At 41.5% G+C, this 20,021-nt stretch overlaps 1 protein-coding gene across 2 annotated transcripts in view; it reads left to right on the top strand.

The window, feature by feature from the left end:
• The first annotated feature begins 981 nt into the window (after positions 1-981).
• Positions 982-20,021, top strand: part of ZFYVE9 (zinc finger FYVE-type containing 9) — a 391,527-nt gene continuing 372,487 nt past the window's right edge. Inside the window, exon 1 of one of the 2 annotated variants that reach the window (XM_069232671.1) lies at positions 982-1,178. The gene's annotated coding sequence lies outside the window, so the exon portion shown is untranslated. The remainder of the gene's footprint in view (positions 1,179-20,021) is intronic. The other variant, XM_069232672.1, reaches the window with a different exon arrangement.

The following is a 20,021-nucleotide window of genomic DNA, read 5'->3' as shown; positions in this document are numbered from 1 at the left end:
AATGAAAAAGTTGTCTCTAACTGAAATATTTTAAATATTTCTAAGAACAAGTGCCGCACGTGGTGCAACGCAGTTGCGGGCCCTTGGTGAAGGTTAATTGGTTACCTTTTGGGGCGGATTGCTATGTGCTGGTGTAAAACTGGTAGCAATGAAAGGACACTCTTTCTTATATTGTATTTTTGTGTTTAAATGACACTGTCGAAAAGATAGAGGCACTTCACATCATTTGCCGTTTCTAGCCACATAATTTAGTCAAATCTGCTGCATCATTTAGTCGTCCATTGCCGCACGACTCTTCTGGAAAGACTTATTCCATCTTCCTGTGACAGGATTTCTCTCAGATATCAAACGACAATGCAATGCCCCTATTGACCCGCATCGTGTGTTTGATCTCAGTAGTTTAAATACCAACTTTCCCCATGTGCTTTATCTGTTGTGCCACTTAGTGGGATAACTGGGTTGTCATCAAGATGCCGAGGAAACAGGAGCGGCATGCAGTGCGGTGAGCCCAACTATTCATTATTGTAGGCTTTTGGTACTAATTACGGAACACCAAGAAGTAGATTTTCACCTGTGAAAAGGTGCATCGCCCACAACCTGCCTGTGCTTTGATTCCAGGGTGCAGCCCCTCGGAGGTGCTGCGTAGTGCACGCGATCGCTGGTAGTAAAATGCCACTGAAATACACTCCAAGGTCTGCAGAGAAAAACAGAACAATGGCGAGCACGTGTTCTCTTTTTGTCCAAAAATAGGCGTTTTCACTAGATAAACTGGACGTGCGACCCAAGAGGGGGGGTTCTGCCAGGTCTGCCAACCCCGAGTGCTATTAATAGACCGCGTGCGCTGGGATCCCCCAGGGTTACGCGGCAGCAGTCGCAGCGGCGCGTCCTCCGCTCTGCCGCAGTCCCTGCCGCCAGGCGCGGCCAGGGGGCGCTCGTCCTCCCGCCCGACCCTCGCTGGGACTGGCAGGCTCCGCTCTGGCTGCCTGGCCGCAGCTACTCGTTCGGCGGACGGTTCCTGGGTACTGGGGATGGCGGCCGGGAGCTGGGGGCGCCCGGGCGGCAGCGGGCAGGGGCTCTGAGCGCGGGCAGAGGACGGAGCCGCAGAGGAGGAGGCGGGGGAGGCACTGCACCAACCCGGGGCCTGGAGGAGAAGCCGCAGCATGAAGTGCCCGGCGCCGGTGAGTGCGGACTGCGGGGGACCCGCAGACACAGCTCAGCGGGGTGGGGGCACGGGCACCGCAGGGGTGGGTTGTCAGATAACGGAGGGCCACGCGTGGGCAGTGAAAGGGGGTTTGGAGGGCGCGTTATGGGGTGAAAATGGAGGGCACGTGTGGGGGTAGCTTAAGATCCAAGGAAGGGTGCTTTGGGGGGCGATTGCAGCGCCGTTCAGGGTGCATGTAAAGGACTTTCCAGGGGCGGTTTGGGCACCGCTCTGCCCGTTTGAGAGCAGAATAATGTCTAATGCTTTTGAGTGGTTTCTTTGGAGGTAGAAACTGGGGCATTTTGTGGTTGACGTGATGGGAAGTTGGGGCACCACCAAATATGATTTGGGTTTCGTTAGAGGACATTTTCATTTGGCGGACAGAAGGGTCCGGTCTCACGACTTACTTTCCATTTATTCTTTGTTTTTTAATGGGGCAGTGGAAGATGGCACTTGTTCAACAATACCTATATATTATGTATTTTAACCACTATAAGTGTCCAACGAAGAAGCCGGCCCTCTGCGGACTGGCAGTTTTTGGTTAGGTGGTTATCAAGCCCACACTTGGGTGCTGGGAAGAAGCCCCTCCCGCCCTGTTCCTGGAGACTTACAACCCTTTCTCTCCCGCTGCATACTGTTGCATCCTCTTCCTGGGCAGCAGCCCTTTGACTTGGTCTGCCTAGACTTAATTATCTTGAACTCACTCTTCCGTTCCTGTGTCCTTGTTTGTTTCTGTCTGTAACTAGGTCTGCTAAACACCAGCGTCTTTCTGTGTGTCTTCGGTGTTCTGGTTACCCCTTGCTCGTAGGTTGCTTTCTTTTGCTGTGTACCATATTCACTGGAGCTGACCTGTGTACCCATCTCTTATGTTGTCTGTGCTTAATTCTTGCACATCTTATCCACGTTCGGGCAGCTCCTTTCCTCAGCAGTACGCTATCGGCATGTATGTTGTGACTTGCTCATAACTCTTTTACAGTCTTCCACTGTTTGGTCAGTTCTTGCTTCAGGGCTCAGTCTGTCTTTACCTCCTTTGTCTGCCCAGCATGCTTGCTTGTTAATTATGTTTGTATATAATATAGCAGTATAATGGATAGGATCTGTCTAAGACTGCGTAATGTGCTTCCCTCTGCACTCTCCTTTACTGAATGTTAATCCACCTCTTTTGAAGGGTGTGTTTTCCTGTCACGTCTCCCTTCACGCTGTTTACACTTTGAGTGCTGATTGGATGTTTCTGCACCTCAGCTGCTGGGCCTTACCCTGGCCACTGCACCACTCCATGCTCCCGTTACAGCGAATGTCTCGTGATCCCCTTCTGTCACCGAGTTTTGTTTTTTGCCCTGTGTCCAATTACACACTGTTTAAGGATTACTGCCCAGATGGCCCCTCCCTGTTATCCTTTAACACCGTGTACACTGCTGCTGGAGTCGTGGTAATGACGCTTCTCTTTTTGTTTTGCTGATCTCTAACCCTGCACACTTCGAGAATCTAAGTTATTTATCTCCCTCTTCCGCCCCTGTGTCTGTTCACCCACGGTGGGCCTCAGATCACTCCTCCCGCTTCTCTGGTTGAAGAATTGCACACCATTTCCTTCTTGAAGCCTCCTGCCTGTCTTTGTGTATGCATTGTGTGTGTTTTCTTATGTTATCCCTTTGTGCCAAGTACCTCCTTCTCACCCCCTGTGTGTGCTGTTGATTTTCATCCCCCAGTTGAAGTGTATCCCTTCACACACCGTGTGCGCTGCTGTTCACCCACCCCTGTCTGCTGCAGTGCACCGCGTACACTGAGCTGCCGGCGACGTTAATCCCGCTCTGCTGCCTACTGTTTCATTTTCCTTTCGGCACTCTCAACTCTCTGTAAATTGAACTCTGGCGATTAGTTGTGTATCCATAGCTACTTCTTCACCTGTCCCTCCTGTATGTCTTTTCACTCCTACAGTGGGTGCAAGCGATTCTTTGCTGTGGTTTTCGCTTCGCACTGTCAGCGGAATACCTGTTTATTGCTGTTTGCTTCATCACACCGCATCCCTTCCGGCACCTTCTGCTGCTGAATTCATGTTTATTCGTATCTGCTCTCCTGCCCTGCACCCGTTCACGTGCCGTGTACATTTTGTGCGGCTGATTCCATGTGTGTTCATTTCTGCTTCCCTTTTTCTGCGCTCCTTCTCACAGTGCACGCGATTCCTTGTCTTAATCCATCTCCTCTCCTGCATCCTTGCACACATTCTGTACACTGTTATGCATAATTCCTGGGTTAATCCCCTTTAAATGCCATTTTCCCCTTCCCTCTCTGCACGCTGATCCTTCTTCACTTGACCCACTGCACCCTACCAACTCCAGATGCGCTTGGCGCGCCCCTTCTGCTCCTCCCGCTTCTATTCAGACTCGTTCTACTGATTCCGGCTTCGGTCCTCAGCACACATTTCAACCTTCACAGCACCCAGTGAAGATGTTTCAAGTTCTTGGCGTGAACTTCTCGGATGCATGCAGTGTTCCTGGACACCTCGGCTGCTCTTCTGATTGCAATGCTCTCATTTTAGAATTTCTCCAAGCGTTTGTGATTTGGGATTTGGCGGCTGCCACCCTTACTCCTTCCAGGTGCTATGCATGTGCACTGCATAGGAAGCCTGTCTGTCATCTCCCTGCCAGCACCAGCAGAGGGCGTCCGCTTCAACAGCCGTAGTTTAAATAAAGGTGCCCAGCAGTGCCTGCCCATTGCTGCACGGACTGGGAATCGTTCTAATTTTAACGAGTAGAAGAGCTCTGAGGAACAAACACATACAAAGTAGATACATGCGTCTGGGCGTTTATGGTACTTTTCTGCCTGAACCCAATTTCATAACGTGCTTCTGATGGCAACACCGTGTGCTGATTTAGCTGTGTTTGAAGGAATGAAGTATTCCTCGGGTAAATGTAAGCTACATGGTAGTAGTATATTTTTGCAAGCAATACTTGGGACACAACATTTGACATATTATTTCTGTTTACGAGATTCTGCCTGTTAACGGTTCTAAACAATTATGTGATCGCAAGAGGCAGATATTAAGCGTGTTTATATATTTGTTTTTACTGCACTTTAGGATAGTGTTGTCTCGGACCCCACAGACTGCTATATTCCAAATTTTTTTTTTTTTTTTTTTACCTCCTGTCAGATTTTTTCCTTTATCAGTGCTACTTGCTGAACTGCTAAACCGTACTACATTCAGCTGGCACTCTACACACCCACTGCTGCGTACGCTTCTGTAACTATCAGACATTCTTCACAGCCTAGCCACCGTCCCTTCCAAGAATAACACTTTATTTGGTCTCCACAGGCAGTCCTATGAGAGTTGCTGATAATCATGCTCTAGTTAAAGGTGGGTGGACGCTGGTTTTGAAAAAGGTGTCATTGTACAGTCACTTGACTGTAAGTAAAGTTTATTGTGTAGTTACTTAAAACCATTACACAATCATTACAATTTAAGGGGCCATCACACCCCCTTGATGTACACTTGTTCCATTAAAATTAATTTGAATATATTACAAATTCTGCATGTTAAAAATATCTAGATTTCAAACAATTGCCTAATTCCTTAACATTTGAATATTTAAATTACCATACCATAAAATGTACTAGCAACTAAGCCTGATATCACAAACTGCGTGTCGTGTCTGACAAACAACCGGTTTCAGTAGGTCATAGTCTTTGTTTAGTTCATTTCCTCATTCTGGGATCTTTGACTATGCCTCTCCTAGTAAATTCTTCACCTGGTTCAGGAATTTAGTACCCCAGCAAGCTAGAGAGATTGACTTTCCGCTCAGTCAGGCAATAGCCGCAACTCTAGAGGCCCGAAGTTGCAGTTGCAAGAGTGGTGACCCAATTAAATTGGTCTTTGCTCTAGCAAGGCTGGGCAGTGGCAGAATATATGGGTGATTGACTCTTGCTTATATTTACATAAGCGGAAATTGGAGCGGTAGAGCATTTTTTCCAGGAAGGTATCAAATCCTTTATAACAATTTGTCCCAGGTGATACATAATGAAGTGATGTTTTAGTGTCAATTGGAAGTGAGCTCTCAGATAAGTTTGGAGCTCAAGCTTCTGAAAAGTGTTAATGACAGTCCAGGCGTGTTGTTTCTTTGCAAGTAAGGATTTGTCTGATAATAGTGACTTGGATTTTGTTGCCGCATTGCTTATCCTGGAGAAGGCAATCCTTTTCATCACCATGAGCTGTGCTTCACTGAAACCAAGGCATTCTACTGCCAGTTTTAATCGGTATCCCCACAATTTTCACTAGACTGGAAACGTACACCAGTTACAGGACTGCATCTTATTACGTAGAGCCAATCTAAGTGCCACAAACTGCAACATCTTTGAAGATTCTGTTTACCCCTGCTAAACTTGCAAAGAGCTGTTTTTACCACTTTTGCTCTGAAATAAATGTTAACATCTTTGCTTTGTCCCTGGCTGTCTTATGGCCTTTCACTTTGCTGTTGAATACATGCTTTACGGTTTCATGCCAGTAAACCCTGTAAGTATAGCCTAGTAATCTTAATGATCAGCCTCTCAAGGTGAGATGGGACAAACACATTTGTCTCGACAGGAAAGTTCTAATGATTGAGAGTGCTTAGAAAGAAGGTGCTCTAAGTTGATACCCTTAAGAAAAACAAAAGGTTGATGGATGGAGTGTTGAAACTTTTCAAACACTCACCCCCAGTCACAGATCTGGGTTTAATCCATCATTCTTTTGCTCACCATGCCACCCCAGTTTGAACCCAGTCATATGCAAATCAGTCTTGACCCTGTTCCCCATGGGAACAGTCCAGTTGATACCCTACATCAGAGCACTGCACCAATAACACAGGAAGCACTAGGCAGAGTCACCACTCACATTGTTCAAATATGGAGTGGCCCAGACTGATACTGGTGGCTAAGATTGTGTCTTTGTCTTTCTTTGTGAGACGCACTAAGTGTAATGGGTATGCCAGAAATGATACCCTCTGCCATAAGATTCAAGCTGCATGTCCCTGATGAGGTCCAATAAGATTGAAAGTGTTTTGGAGTTTCTTGTGTATACATTGAGAAGGAACATGACCTAACAGCTCAGACTGGACTGAACCTTTAGGGGTAGTTGTAAGACTGATTTTCCTACAGTTGGTCCCTGTCTGTAGTGACACAGAGAGCTAAAATATGATTGAATAGAATGCAGCTCTAGTTTTTCAGTGGGTGAGTTTAATTCAAACATTACACCCATTGCTTATGTTATTTTGCCAGTATTGAGATCTGGTACCAGAGTTAAAAGAAAAAAACGAAGTCAGAAAGACTGTATGACTTTGTGACTCACCTAGCTGTAATGCTAGCTGTATTTTACCCCCAGCTCCATCTTGACCACTGGCTCCATTTTGTGCTGTGCTTAGCTTCAAACACTGTCACATTGGTGGTGCAGGTATTTTTCCACGCACAACTTATGCAACATTTTTTTCGCTCCTCTGCTCTTTCTCACCAAGGCAGGGACACAACATTGAGGAGTGAGAGATAAGGATGTACCAGAGAATGTGTATGGTACGGCAGGGAACAGTTCGATATTGGGAGTGCACCTTGGGATGTGGCCAATCTCTAACTGTGCTCTTTCAACACTGCCGGCGTTTGAACAACAACTTACTGTATGGGAGGGGGGGGGGGGGACTTCCTAGAGTTCTCCTCTCCAGCTTGTTTAAAGTATTTAAGAGGGAGGCTTGAGGAACTGGGTTAGACAGAACTCATTTCCCGGGAGGGTACTCCTTTCTCGGATCCCATTGTGGGTAGTTCTCTCTTTTCACAATCGTTTGGGTTCTTGACTTGAAGCTGGCAAAGACATGTCACTGCCAAGCCCCATGGTGATGCATTTTTAATTCTTATTTTTTATCTTTGTGTTGTTCATGAATATATAATCGCTATATATAGATATATTATCTACAGTTGAAGTAGTGCATTTTCTTCCTTTGTTTCTATGATCATTATTTTCTACTGCTGTGATTATTTTCAGAAGTTTACTTGCGTTGCTGCATTTGACCTAAACGCTTTCCATGTACGAACCTTGAGAAGAGCCTTAATAAATTCATTAGTCAGACTAAGAGTGCTGCATTGTTGGCATTTCTTTCATGTTGTCTTCTCTCAGTCGGAAGTATAGAAAAACACAAGCCCTGCAAAAACAGTACAACCTCTTTGGATTCCCAATTCATCTTAGCTCATTCACACTTCATCCGTGAATTTCCGCATCAGTCTTGGTTTTCCATAACACCCGTTCCTTCCAGAGTACTGTCATCTTCTCCAGAATTCATCAAAACAGACTTCCAGAGTCGACCTAAGCATTGTAACTCTTGATGGACTCTGCCAATGACCTGGTTGCTCTAAAGTGATATCTTTCAGCAGAAGTGTGAAAACTTAAGTCACTTTTTCACTCCTGCTTTGTCAGCCGGTTCCTCACGTTAGGAATTTGAAAAGGGTGGTAAGCAGTTACTTGGGACCCTGCAGGGTTCAGGATAAGGTTTGCAGGTGGGATTATTATACTCCTGTTTTCAGAAGTTTGGGGTATAATGATTTCCTGAAGTCAAAAAGCCACTCTTGTTCCTGAAGGAGTAGTTTTAAGCAAGTGAAAATATAACGTTTTAGTCTGAAATGTAATGTTCTTGTATTTGCAAACCATTTCATGCAACTGGAAGTTAATTTAAAGAGTGCATTTTTTACCTGAAGGTTGCACTTCAGTTAACCGATCAGCAATTGTGTGTTTCCTCTGGTGACAACTACATCACCTCTGATTTGTGGACTCCTTACTAGCAACATATCCTTCTTTCAATCTTAAAATGAACATTCATATATTGATATTATTCAAAATCATAATAGTGTATGTAAGAAGCACAACAAGTAGAGATAAAGGACAAAAGTATATCAAACTTATTCGTACAAATCATTATAATGATATTAGTCTAATGAGTTACTTTATGAACTTGTAAGTTGCAAGGTGTTGTCGGAGAAGAACCTCATACTGTGGCCTTCCTCTAAAGGTGTGCTTGTTATTTCCTGCCTTTCATTGAGCAGTCTTGCAAGGGTTCCTATTTATTGGACTTATATAAACCGTGTATCTCTCACTCCTCTGTCTGTGTTCTTTCCTGCTCCGGCGCGGAATACTCGACCCGTGGTAGAGTTTATAGTAAGAGTGGACACACTTGGCAGACACTTGTGTGGAGCCATTGCTTCTTGGTTCAGTTACATGAAAGTGTGTAAGAGAACATGCATCCGACTAGGTGCACAAAGCTTTACTGCTTAGGCTGCCTCACCAACTGAGCAGTCTGTCACTCGCCTATACTCCGTGGATCTTTACCCCCTGAGCAGGGAAGCACACAGGCAAAGGAGCTAAAGTTATAATGAATCCCATTTATTTATTAGTCTAGCTCCCTATGCCCCCAGTGTGAACACAGTATATGGTTTTATCTCCCTAGCAGTGCAAGCAGGGAAATAGAGCATCTTGTGAGGAGACCTACCAGTTATGACCTCCATTATTGCTGAGTATACAACATGAATTAGTAGGCTATAGTGCAAGGGAAGCATATTCAGTGCACTCTATGTCTGGGTGTTTGTGCTTAATAACGATCCTTTAAAGTGGTATCAATATTTTTATAAAGGAAAAAATAATGCAACCCTTCACACAGGCTAGGTAAAATGCTTCACCTGTAGGGTTACTCCATCATCAGCACCATCCTGGTGCTATTCATGCCCACTCAGAGCTCTTAGTTTTACTTTTTGTGTGTATTAGAATAGAAAATCACTAGGGGATCTGTAATTACTGTTTAAAAAGGCATTATGATTGATAATCTTTAAATCCCGTCATATGCATGATTAATCCGACAAGAGCTAAAAAGCTTGATTGCATCTGCAGTGCTATAGACATAATAAACTCTAACAGAACATACAAAGTACGACGCCCAAGTCTTGTGATCCTCAAGGATCCCACTGGATGACAATTCAGTTTTGTTTCCTACTTTTATTCACTGTCCTTAATTCATCGAAACAGAACTGTAGTTTAGTTTTCGCTTTGCTCAATAATTCATTTGGTAGGTCAGTTCTGCTTGTAGACGCAGTGACACATTGTCCGTCTCTTGGCTTTTTTTTAACATACCAGCTTATCTCTGCTAATGCAGCACGTTAATCAAAGAGGATATTCTCGCAGCTTCCATATTTTGCAGCAGAAGAATTGTACTTCATTATGGGATTTTCTTTTTAGGACCGCTGGGAGCAAACCAGTCCCGTAATGCTTGTTTCAGTCTCGCTATAGACCTCTTTAGTTCACCTCATGTCAATAGTTATTCAAAAATGTATATTAAAAATAAGGTTTTGTGTCTCTTCTGTAGGAGGTCCGATGCCAGTCCTTTACCATCACCGGACAGTTCATATTCAAGAAAAATCATTTTAAGATCTGCAATCTTGGGTTTTTTAAACATTTATTATATGTCCATGTAAGGAGAGGAGAGTCCCTATTCTACTCACCCTATCGAAGGGTTAAATTATCCACTGGGATGTAGATCTCATCTGTTTGAGAACACCTCTGTATCTTCTTTCTATCTGTTTTGAACATCAGAAAAAGGGGAGTGCTCCTGGTTAAATTACAAGGAACTATGAAACCCTGATACTGTAGTCGATCTAGGATGGTGCTTATATCACGCTTCTCTTTTGGCTTTAATGGGTACTGAGCTTTAACTTGTTTTACTCCATGGGGGAGTCACATGTGGTACAGAATCTTTGTCCCACCTGGCTTGGTTTCTATACAACATTAGAGTCTGCTGTAAAGCCCACTCACATGCATATTTTTCCCTGAGTCTTCAGGTATCTTCCGCTCGATGCGTGTCCTTTTAAAAATGATGGAGGCCAATTATCCTCAGTTAAATGATGTTGTAGGCATCCGACAAATGTGACTAGAATACAACTTTAATTTTGCCCAATAAAGCCCCTTGAAATTGTATTTGTACATCATAAATCCTATCACAAGAGTTTATCCAGTTTCTCATCCTGTGTGTATTGTTCAGTTGGAGTCACTACCAGACACTCTTTGAGAGTCTGCTAAACTATAATTACTTCTGCTGTGCTGTTTAGAAGCTCTTTTGCCCAAGTTCCATTCCACAGAAGTATGCACAGATCCTGAGTCGTGCTTTTTTCTTTGTCAATCCAGTGATTTTTCTTCCTCTTAAAATGAGGTTTTGTTAAATATAACTCCAATAAGGAAGTGGGAGGCCGAGGATAACGAGGAAATCCAAATTTATTGTTAGACATCTTCAAAGATGAATAGTCCATGAAGCGCAGGCAGGAGCCCAACAGTCAATGCTGCAGTCCAGTGAAGCTGTCTAATCGAAAGCCTCACTCGACCACAGCAACAACCATGGTAACAGAATTAAACAGTTAACAATTAAAAACATACAAGAATGTGATACACTTAAAGCGATACACTTGTTATAATAAAAATGTATTAAATAGAAACACCTACAATACAACATCCCTCTTCCTGCAAAAACAATATCAAAGAATGTATTGGAAGAAATATCTAAACCAAAACCTAATCTTTGTATTTAGTAGGTAAAACAATGTTTCTTTTTGCCCGTTTAACAATGGAACAAAAATGAGACTCGTAGTTGTAAGTACTCATGTCATCAGTGGACATAGAAATTTCGAAAGTCCTTTCGTGCAGTTGGAACTGGAATAAGTAGTGTAGTCATCAAAAATACACTGAGTGTGAATTGTGTAAATCTTTCATAATTTGGAGAATGAATGGATTCAGAAGTTAAACATTGTGTACATGGCCCAAATATCAGCCTACACAAGTCTTCTTTCCCACCAATTCCATGCTTCTTTTTTTCAATAATCTCCTTCTGATAAGGTTTAATCTTTACAACCGCTCCCTCATTCCACCAGCCACGGTTCTTAAGCAAATCTACTGATCGTTTTACTTTAACAACTTATGCACGCTCAGAAACATTTGAATCACCCTTTTATAGCTTTCCTAGGTTTCTAGACTAAAACCCATTCCCAATCACAATGTTTTTTGTTTTACTTTGATGTAGATCATAGGCAGTCTCCATATTTCTATACCTACGTGCAAAATTCACGTGAACACATTTGTCAATACTAGCGTGATTCTGACCAGGTTTCTTAACGTTGTGACAATTTGTCTGATCCTTCCAACATGGAATTAGACTAGTTTTGGCTTCTCTTCCTTTTAATAAAAAGAAAGGAGAAAAACCTGTGATGGAATGAGGGGTGTTTAAATAGCTCCAAACTTTTCTCATAAGCGTGTGCGTACATCAGTGTTGGAGGCTAATGCAGTATGTATACCTTCTTTAAAGAATGTATTACCTTTTCAACCAAACCATTAGATGCTGGTAAGTCAAATGGAATTTTTTTCATGTTTGATTCCATGCTTTCTTAAAAATTGAGTCATTTATTTGGAGATAAAATGAGTGCCATTTTCGGAAAACAATGTTTTAGGGCTTCCAAGAACAAAAAAGTTTTCTAAGAATTCACTAACTATTTCTGGATTTGAAATGGATACACAATCATGAGCTAGCCATTTTGAATAATAATCCATCAAGGCAATCAAATATTTCATGTTAGAAGGTAGTCTTGAAAAAGGTCCAGAGAAGTTGATGGCAAACTTGCACCATGGCTGTTCTGCCAAGGGATTTCACCAGCTTTATTCTTATTAAGTTTCCAGTGTTTCTCGATACAAGATGGTCTGAACAATTGTTCACAGAATGTTCTACACATACATCCCTTCCTGGCCACCAATAGTATATCCTTAACTTCTCAGTGCTAGACATACCGAGATGTCCTTCATGATGAATACTTACGAATCTGTGGCGTAAGTCTTCTAGTGGTATGAATAATCCTTTTCTGGTCACCAAACCATTTTCTAAAGTTAATTCTGCAGTTACTTGTTCATATGGAATTAACTTTTGCTCAAATTCCTAACTGGTGGCCATCCCTTCAACGTATATTTATTTTACTTCAGTCAAAACAACATCATTGTCAGAGGACTGAATCATTTCTCCCTCACTGATAATTGCTGATGAATAACTGGAAGCTCAATAGCAGAAACAACACATTCTTGGTCCTGGTTCACATCCTCCAAATCATGCTTCACTGGGCACATGTGACCATCCACTCTAACTTTTTCCACCTTGAATACTTGAATATACTTTATGGTAAATGTGTACTCCTGTAATTTAGATAATATTTGAATCCGTCTTGCCGAAGCTTTTCCCATGCCATTACCATTAATGTTAGAGGTTTGTGATCTGTAAGTTAGTCAAAAGTGTGCCCTCATAGAAATGATTTATTTCTTTCTATAGCCTATGCACAGATTAAAGCCTCCCTTTCAATTGTGCCACAGTGAGATTCAGATTTTTTAAAGAAGTTCTAAAGTTGTATGCTATAATACGCTCTTTTCCATGATGAGACTGAGTGAGTACTGCTCCTAATCCCACTGAACTAGCATCGTCAATGATGGCACAGTTATCAGCACTATTGAACGGTTGCAAAGCAGATGCATCCATAATAATTTTTTTGACATCTTGAAGTGCTTTATCCTGTTTATCCATCCAAATATTTTTTTCATTCTTTGTGATTCGACATCTCAAAGGTTCCATAAAAGCAGCTTATCCCTGAACAAATCCAGCATAATAGTTGCTAAGGCCTAATAAGCACCTTAAGGAACTCTTATCAGCTGGTGCCTTGCCAATAGCCTCAAGTAAATCTTGTTTTGGTTTTATACCTTTTTTAGGGTCGAGCCTGCGCTAGCATGCGCTTGCTCATGCGTATCGCTTGCGAGACGCTTTAGTATTCAGAAAAGGGCTCGGAGCCTCGTCCATGTCATGTCATGTCAGTGTCTTTCATTGGTTCGTGGGTTTGCCTTTTAAAATCTGCTTACTTTCATTAGTGGAAGGCATGCATACGTCATGCCTTTTCCAGTGGTTAGCCCTCCTCGAGCGCAGCGACCAAGTACTGAAAACATACGAGGCTTGCTGTTTCCCGTCTGGTTTGTGTGCTACTTTTCTCTTTTTTTGCAGCGCGATCTCACTTGGCAGAAGTTGAGCGCTTTGCATAACATCGACCCTGTTACATAGTTAATTGCACTTTTGCCGATTACGCAGATAATTGCACTTTTGCCAATAGGTTTCACTACAAGTGAACTGTAGCAGCGCTTTTTTTTTCTTTCTTTCTTTCCATTTAATGTGGCAAGAAAAGTCCGGTTGGGAGTTTACAACTGCTGATAGCTCTAACTCTGAGAAATGCGAGACCCGTTGCATTGCAAATGCTTGTTTGGTTATGGTGTGACCCAAATAATCATGTTCGTTCACAAGGAATTAACACTTTTCTCTTGTAATAGTCATGGCTCTATCCTTCAATGCTTAACACCTTCTGCAAGACTGCATTGTGTTCAGTGATATTCTTAGTATAAATCGGAATGCCATCCTGAAAACCCTGCACACCCTTGATGCCTTTATAAAAATGAGTCCATTAATTTATCAAAAACACTGGCAGCAGATGCTAGCCCAAATGGTAATGTCAAAAATGTAAAGGTGCCAAAAGGTGTAACAAATGTAGTCGGCTCTTGAGAGTTGGGTGACAATGCCACTTGATGGTATACTGATTTAAGATCAGTGATAGAAAAGAATGCTGCCTCATCAATTGCCATAAGCAGGTTCAATAGGCAGTTCACCCAAGAGGTTGATCACTTCCAGGTTTAAGTATGATTCCCATTTTGGCTAAATCATGCCAACCTACTATATCATCTCGCCTTTTTGCAACATACACCTTTGTTATTATTTTGCATCCCAATACAGTTACTGCACCAGTGTTATTACCCAACATTTCCATTTCTTGTTCACAAAATATTTTTGGGTGAACATCAGTGTGTGAAAGAACTTTATTTAATTTTTTTTTTTTAGAGTAAAATGTTACATCTGATAAAATTGATATTGGTGAACCTGAATCAGCCATTACTTCCACATTAATGTTACCAGTTTGTGCAGTGCCTAAAGGGGCCTAGATGGAAGAATCTGAGAGTAGCTCATCATCAAGTGCTAACACAAGATTGTTAATTATGTTGTCTTGAAACTCATAGGCTGGACACTCCGACTTGTTAACTCACTGGTGCATTGCTGGATCGGATGCTGGACTTTCAAAATGTCCTTGTTTTTTGCACTTGTTGCACTTCCTACTCACAGCAGGACAATTCAGATTATTTCCAAGATGTTGTTTGGAACCACATCAGTAACACGCGAACTTGCTCTAGGCAGTTGTTTTATATTTTCCTATAGAGTTAACATGCTGCTGTTGTGTTTTTTTTTTTTTTTCTTTTTTTTTTTTTTTTCTTTCTTTCAGTAGCACATACTGAATCATTACTCAGATCACCTCCTGTAGACTCTTGTATATTTTTTTCTGGAACACTGAAAAACAAATTGGTCACTTAAATAAACTTGCACATTTTCACCAAATTAGCATTTGGCAACTATAATGTGGAATTTGGAAATACATTCCTCAATTGTTTCATCAACGAGTTGTTTCCTCTGAAATAAACTGTGCCTTTCACTCATAATATTGGGTTGTTCACTAAATAATTTCTCCAGTCTTTTAACAGCCTCATTGTATACATCTCGTGATAATAAATTTCAGGAGGAGTGAGGCTCAGCCTCTGGAAGATTATCAAACATTTCTTGACCAGCATCACCATACAAGCTGAACAACCACACCTTTTTTTCTCTCATTTGAATAGTTTTTTCCATCTATGGCAACAATGTAATTTTCAAAAGAGCGAAACAATTATGACCATTTAAGTAAAGGTTTTCCTCGGTTCTGGAGTTAATGGTTGATTTACAAAGGATGTATTTGATTTGCCATGGTTCCAAATTATAGTCAATGGTAACTTCCATGAAATAGAATAAATATAATCACCCATCTTGAAGAAGAAATAACAGTAATATAAAATATTTTGCCGAGTATTTAGTGCTAAACGAAGAATAATCCAATTGCCACAATAAAGCTGTACAAACATGCTATGAGGGGTTAAATTGCAGCTTGCCCCATAATACACAGCACGCTTTGAAGAAATTCACATGAAACACGCTTCATAATGTGAAATCGCTATTACGAGAAAGCGTGTACTAACTTATAATAGAGATGGCTTGCCCCCAGAATTCCTTGCTATCTTAGATGAAAGAGACAAAGACTGTGCTGATATGAGAAGTGTGTGACACGCCCCAGACTTCCTTGCAAGAGCGTGTCACTGCAAACAACAGGCACCATGGCTGTGCTGTTCTTGAGCATGTGCTGAGGAATCCGTTATAGGAGGGAGATAACACAAAACAAACAAAAAAAAACAGGTGAGTGCTTATTACAAATGGCAGTTATTAGATATCCAAATGTAAGACTTACTAAGTTGTTTCCCGGAATACACAAAATACGTGAAGAACCAGCCTGGCACAGTCACAGAACATTTGTTGAATATCAGCATGAAATACTGTGTTTTTTTAAATTTTTTATTATTTTTTTTTTTTTTATCCTGTCGAAGGTAAATCTTTGGTGGGGTAAGTTGCAATACTCCACTTGTCTCCAATAAATTGTTGAATGTAACTCCAATAAGGATGCGTAACATCAGCATTGCTTGCTGGCTTACTTGACTACCTGGTGTGTTCATCCTCTCGGTGATACTTAGTCTATCTGCTCCTTTCAGTTCTACTCTACCTGGAGTCCTGCAAAGAATGGGAACAACGTCTATCAAAATTGTGACACTGATCTGGTTGTGACATTTTTCATTATCTCTCAAATTGTATCTTAACGCCAGACTCCTGCTGTGGTGAAGATTTAGTGTAATTTCCTTTAGCTTTCTGATTTAATTTTTTATACTTTTAACCCTGACTCCTTGTTCGTTTTGAGTTAAGGGTTTGCAGCACGAGGACCCATTGTATCTTGACCTACAGAGGTGTATACATCTGAAATACCTTTAGGAAGCTTATGTTCACTGTCCTAAATGGGAACAACAGCCAAGTACTGGTGCACTGCTAAATCTGGTGCAATTCCCCAAATGTTGCTAAAAAAATATCAAAGGGACTATCTTAAAATGACTTTGCAATTTTATCATAAATCAACAGGTGGCGCAGGGCCATGCTTGTTCTCTATTTGTTTTAACATTTCTGGTAGTAGCATTGGCAATGAGGGCGTACCATGGGTAGTATAGTATTGTAAATTGCTCCCAATGTTGTACACTCCTCTGCGAATGGTACTATCCCAAGTGGACCATTCTGTACTTGTCTTGGGGTGGTGTGTGAGGATAGTTCTCTTCCATTTGATTGGTTTTACAAGCAATTCAAACTTGAATCTTGTCTTGCTTTACAGGCACCTTGCCCACGATTCATATTTAGTCTGTGGACTAATTGCCTGCCTGCAGGCTGCATTTATTGTGCTGGAACCAACACATTAGTCCCTGCTGTATGTAGAACATACTGTCATAGCTTACTGTATATAGCCACTAATTCATTTAATAAGTGTCCTAATTCTGGAGTATTGCAGCAAATGCATTATGACAAAAATTACTCTACGCTCTCTATGAGGTGTTGTGTTACTGGTGTCCTGAAGTTTCCCTCGTTACAACAGATTGTGCCGCTGTTGGAAGAGAGATTCAGAATGAGATTCAAAAAATGAAATTGATTAGAGAATACATTTTACTAGTCAATCTTGTGACAAACCCACAAATCCTACTTGAAGTGAGGGAGGTAGCAAATATTACAACTGACGCCTCCACTATTAGTAATTTACGGTTAACTCTTGTTTGTGTCACCTAGAGTTACTCAAGGATCAGTCCTGTGTAAGGGCACTAACTGGTGCATTTTGTTTGCAAAACATGCTCTAGTTTATGATTCTCTGCACCCTTTGGCGCTGTATAGGCTCAGGACCAACTTAATACATGAAACCTGGTGAATTGTAACCAACAATACACTTGCACACTACAGCAGGATGAAATCTGGTCAACGATCAGCCCTGTGGGACTTTCAGGATTATTTGTTGTTAGTGAGTTCCGATTCTACTTTCACCAAGAATGGACACAGACACGAATCCACACAATAGATGTGTTTTAAGACTTTCTAAAAATCAGTGTCCTAATCTAGTCCATATAATATGGTTTAATATTGTTATGCAAGCAAACAATATAGTGGCAATGAAGGCAATTAATTAGCCATTTATTAAAATGAATTGTAACTGTGATTCAGAAGTTCATTTCATTGATTGATGGAACAAGTATTTTTTCATCAATCCCTCCCTTCTAGCCCCGAGTTAAGCTATCTTCGCATCAAAAGTACCTGCATAAGTTTCTTGAGGTGGGATCTGTCATGCATACTTTAGCCAAACAACAAGCCTGTTCTGAACTTCGAGAAGACCTCTCTATTTTTCGGTCTCAATAATGGTGTCCACAAACCAGCCACTAAGGGCAGGCTGAGTACGAGATGCTTATGTCTCTCACTGAGGAAGTTTACAGCTGAGCTTGCACGAACTAAGGGCCATATGTATGAACACATTTTCCCATAGACACAGAATAGGCAAAACCTTTTGCTACATCTGGCCCTAAGTCTTTCAGGAAGGCAAAAATTCCTATCCGCCTAATACTTGTCTGTACCAAGCTTAAATTAACTTTTCTGATAATTTTGAAAAGAGCAGGCCTCTCAATAATTGATGTCAAATGCAAGAACTAACATGTTAATTTTGTTGTTCCTTCACCTACTTCAGTTGTGCATTATAAATCCTATGACTTATATATGCATGAATAATTGATGCCCTATCAAAATATTACAGACCAAATGTTCTGTGATATGTTTGGAAAAATACTAAATGCAGGACGTGTTTATTATTGAATTAAATGGGCAAGCAAACAAATATATGCACTAGGGAGGGGGACATACACAAGAACAAAAATACCAAGAATACATCAGCACCTCTAGGTCAAATGTGGTTGCACAAGTTTCAGTCTACGGGTCGTCTCCTATCAGATGAGGCAACACTTGGCCACAGGCTCCTCTACCGCTTGTTGAGCAAGCTTTCTACCATTTACTTTCCTCTGGGGTTTTTAAAACCTGCTCTCGGAGTTACTGCACTCTGAGATGTCCCAGGAGGCAACCTGAGCTTGAACACTCACAGGCTCTTACCTGAGTTCTGCAAATAATTGAGAAGGATACTATCTGTCGGCAGACAGCTGTTTTTCTGGGAAACCACCCTGTCCACTGAGATCAAATCAAAGGTGTCAGTCATGCTCAGTGCTATAGGAGCAGACTACTTGTGAAGTTTTACCCACTAGGTACTTTGTTGCTTTTTTCCAGTGCTGCCGTCCCTTGGCATGGCTGACAGTTGTTTTCCCCACAGTCACTGGGGCCCAATTTACTTTCTACCCATTCTCTCTCCCCTGTTCAATTCCCTTTGGACCTTATTCTACTCCTCCTCCAGCTATCCCTCAGAGCTGTGAAGTGGGAGGCATCTTAGTGCAACTTTCTTGCTTATGAAAACAATTTTGTTTTTAAACCACAGGAGAACACCTCTAGCTGAAAGTTATCAAATATTGTCTTCACTCCCTGGGTATCTGCAGTGGTCAGGATACAAAATGTTTGTTGTAAAAATGACACCAGCACAAGGAAAAGATGGGTTTTTTTGGAACGCATTTTTATTTTTATTTTTTTAATTAATTTGTTCAGATCTGTCAATTAACTATTATGGTGGTCCGCTCTAACATCTCAACTAATGTGACCAGATTTTAATACTCTATTGCACTATACGATTCTTATATTTTTTTAGTGTACACGTACTGTGACTTTAAAACTCATGATGAAGATCAAAATTGGACAGGTTCCTCCTTTAATTGGGTTTTACTCCAAATCCGACTGTACTCAGCTGAAATCAAAAAACATTTCAAAGGGCTGTTGAAAAAGTATTTCTGAAAAGGTCCATAATTTTTTTTTCACTGTGGAGCACTGCCCCTGCCTGTCAACAGACCCCACACTACATGTTCTTGTTTCCTTGCGTCACAAAATTACTGGTTTGTGGATATAGTAGTATCCATAATACTAAAAAGAAAATTAAATCACAGAGAAAGTCTTACATTAACTAGAACAATACAGACCTTGGAGCAATTATTCAAACTGTCCAGTAAACCAAATCACTCAACTTTATTCTTTAACCATATTCGGCTTCGGCCATAAAAAATAAGATCTCCACCCTTGGGTTTGGAAATAGTGGAACATATGAATGCTTTTCTCTGCAAAGAAACCGCGACATGCACCTTTAAGCACTCTGTAATAACCCCAGCTAGTGAATAAACCATTGGTTAATCCACATGACCCAGGAAAGTATATACTTATATCAAATCTCCTGTTTTCTCTGTAGAAATCTAGAAAGATTCTTGTAGAATCTGAAAACATTCTATATGATGAGTAATCACGCTTCCGATGAGGGAAAGTAGCGGAAATCACAGTTGCTGCCGTGATGACCTCCGCAAAGAAGATGTGATCACTTCAGTTGATAAAGTTCAATATGAAACACCAACTCTACTTGACCTTTTGGCATCGTATAACAGAGTTGACAACAAAACACCAATGTATTGCTGGGAGAAATAGGCTGGCAAATGGAAAAACAAGGTGATGGATGGAATGCTTGAATTAATCTCAGCCACCGGCAATCACTCAGGCCGCATCCCAATCCATAATTTTTTGCCCACCATGCCACCCCAGCTTGGACCCAGCCATATACAAATCAGTCTTTACCCTGCTCCTCATGGGAACAG

This window comes from Pleurodeles waltl, chromosome 4_2 (assembly GCF_031143425.1).
Source record: "Pleurodeles waltl isolate 20211129_DDA chromosome 4_2, aPleWal1.hap1.20221129, whole genome shotgun sequence".
NCBI classification, from domain to species: Eukaryota; Metazoa; Chordata; class Amphibia; order Caudata; family Salamandridae; genus Pleurodeles; species Pleurodeles waltl.
This window is presented reverse-complemented; position numbering and strand designations above follow the sequence as displayed.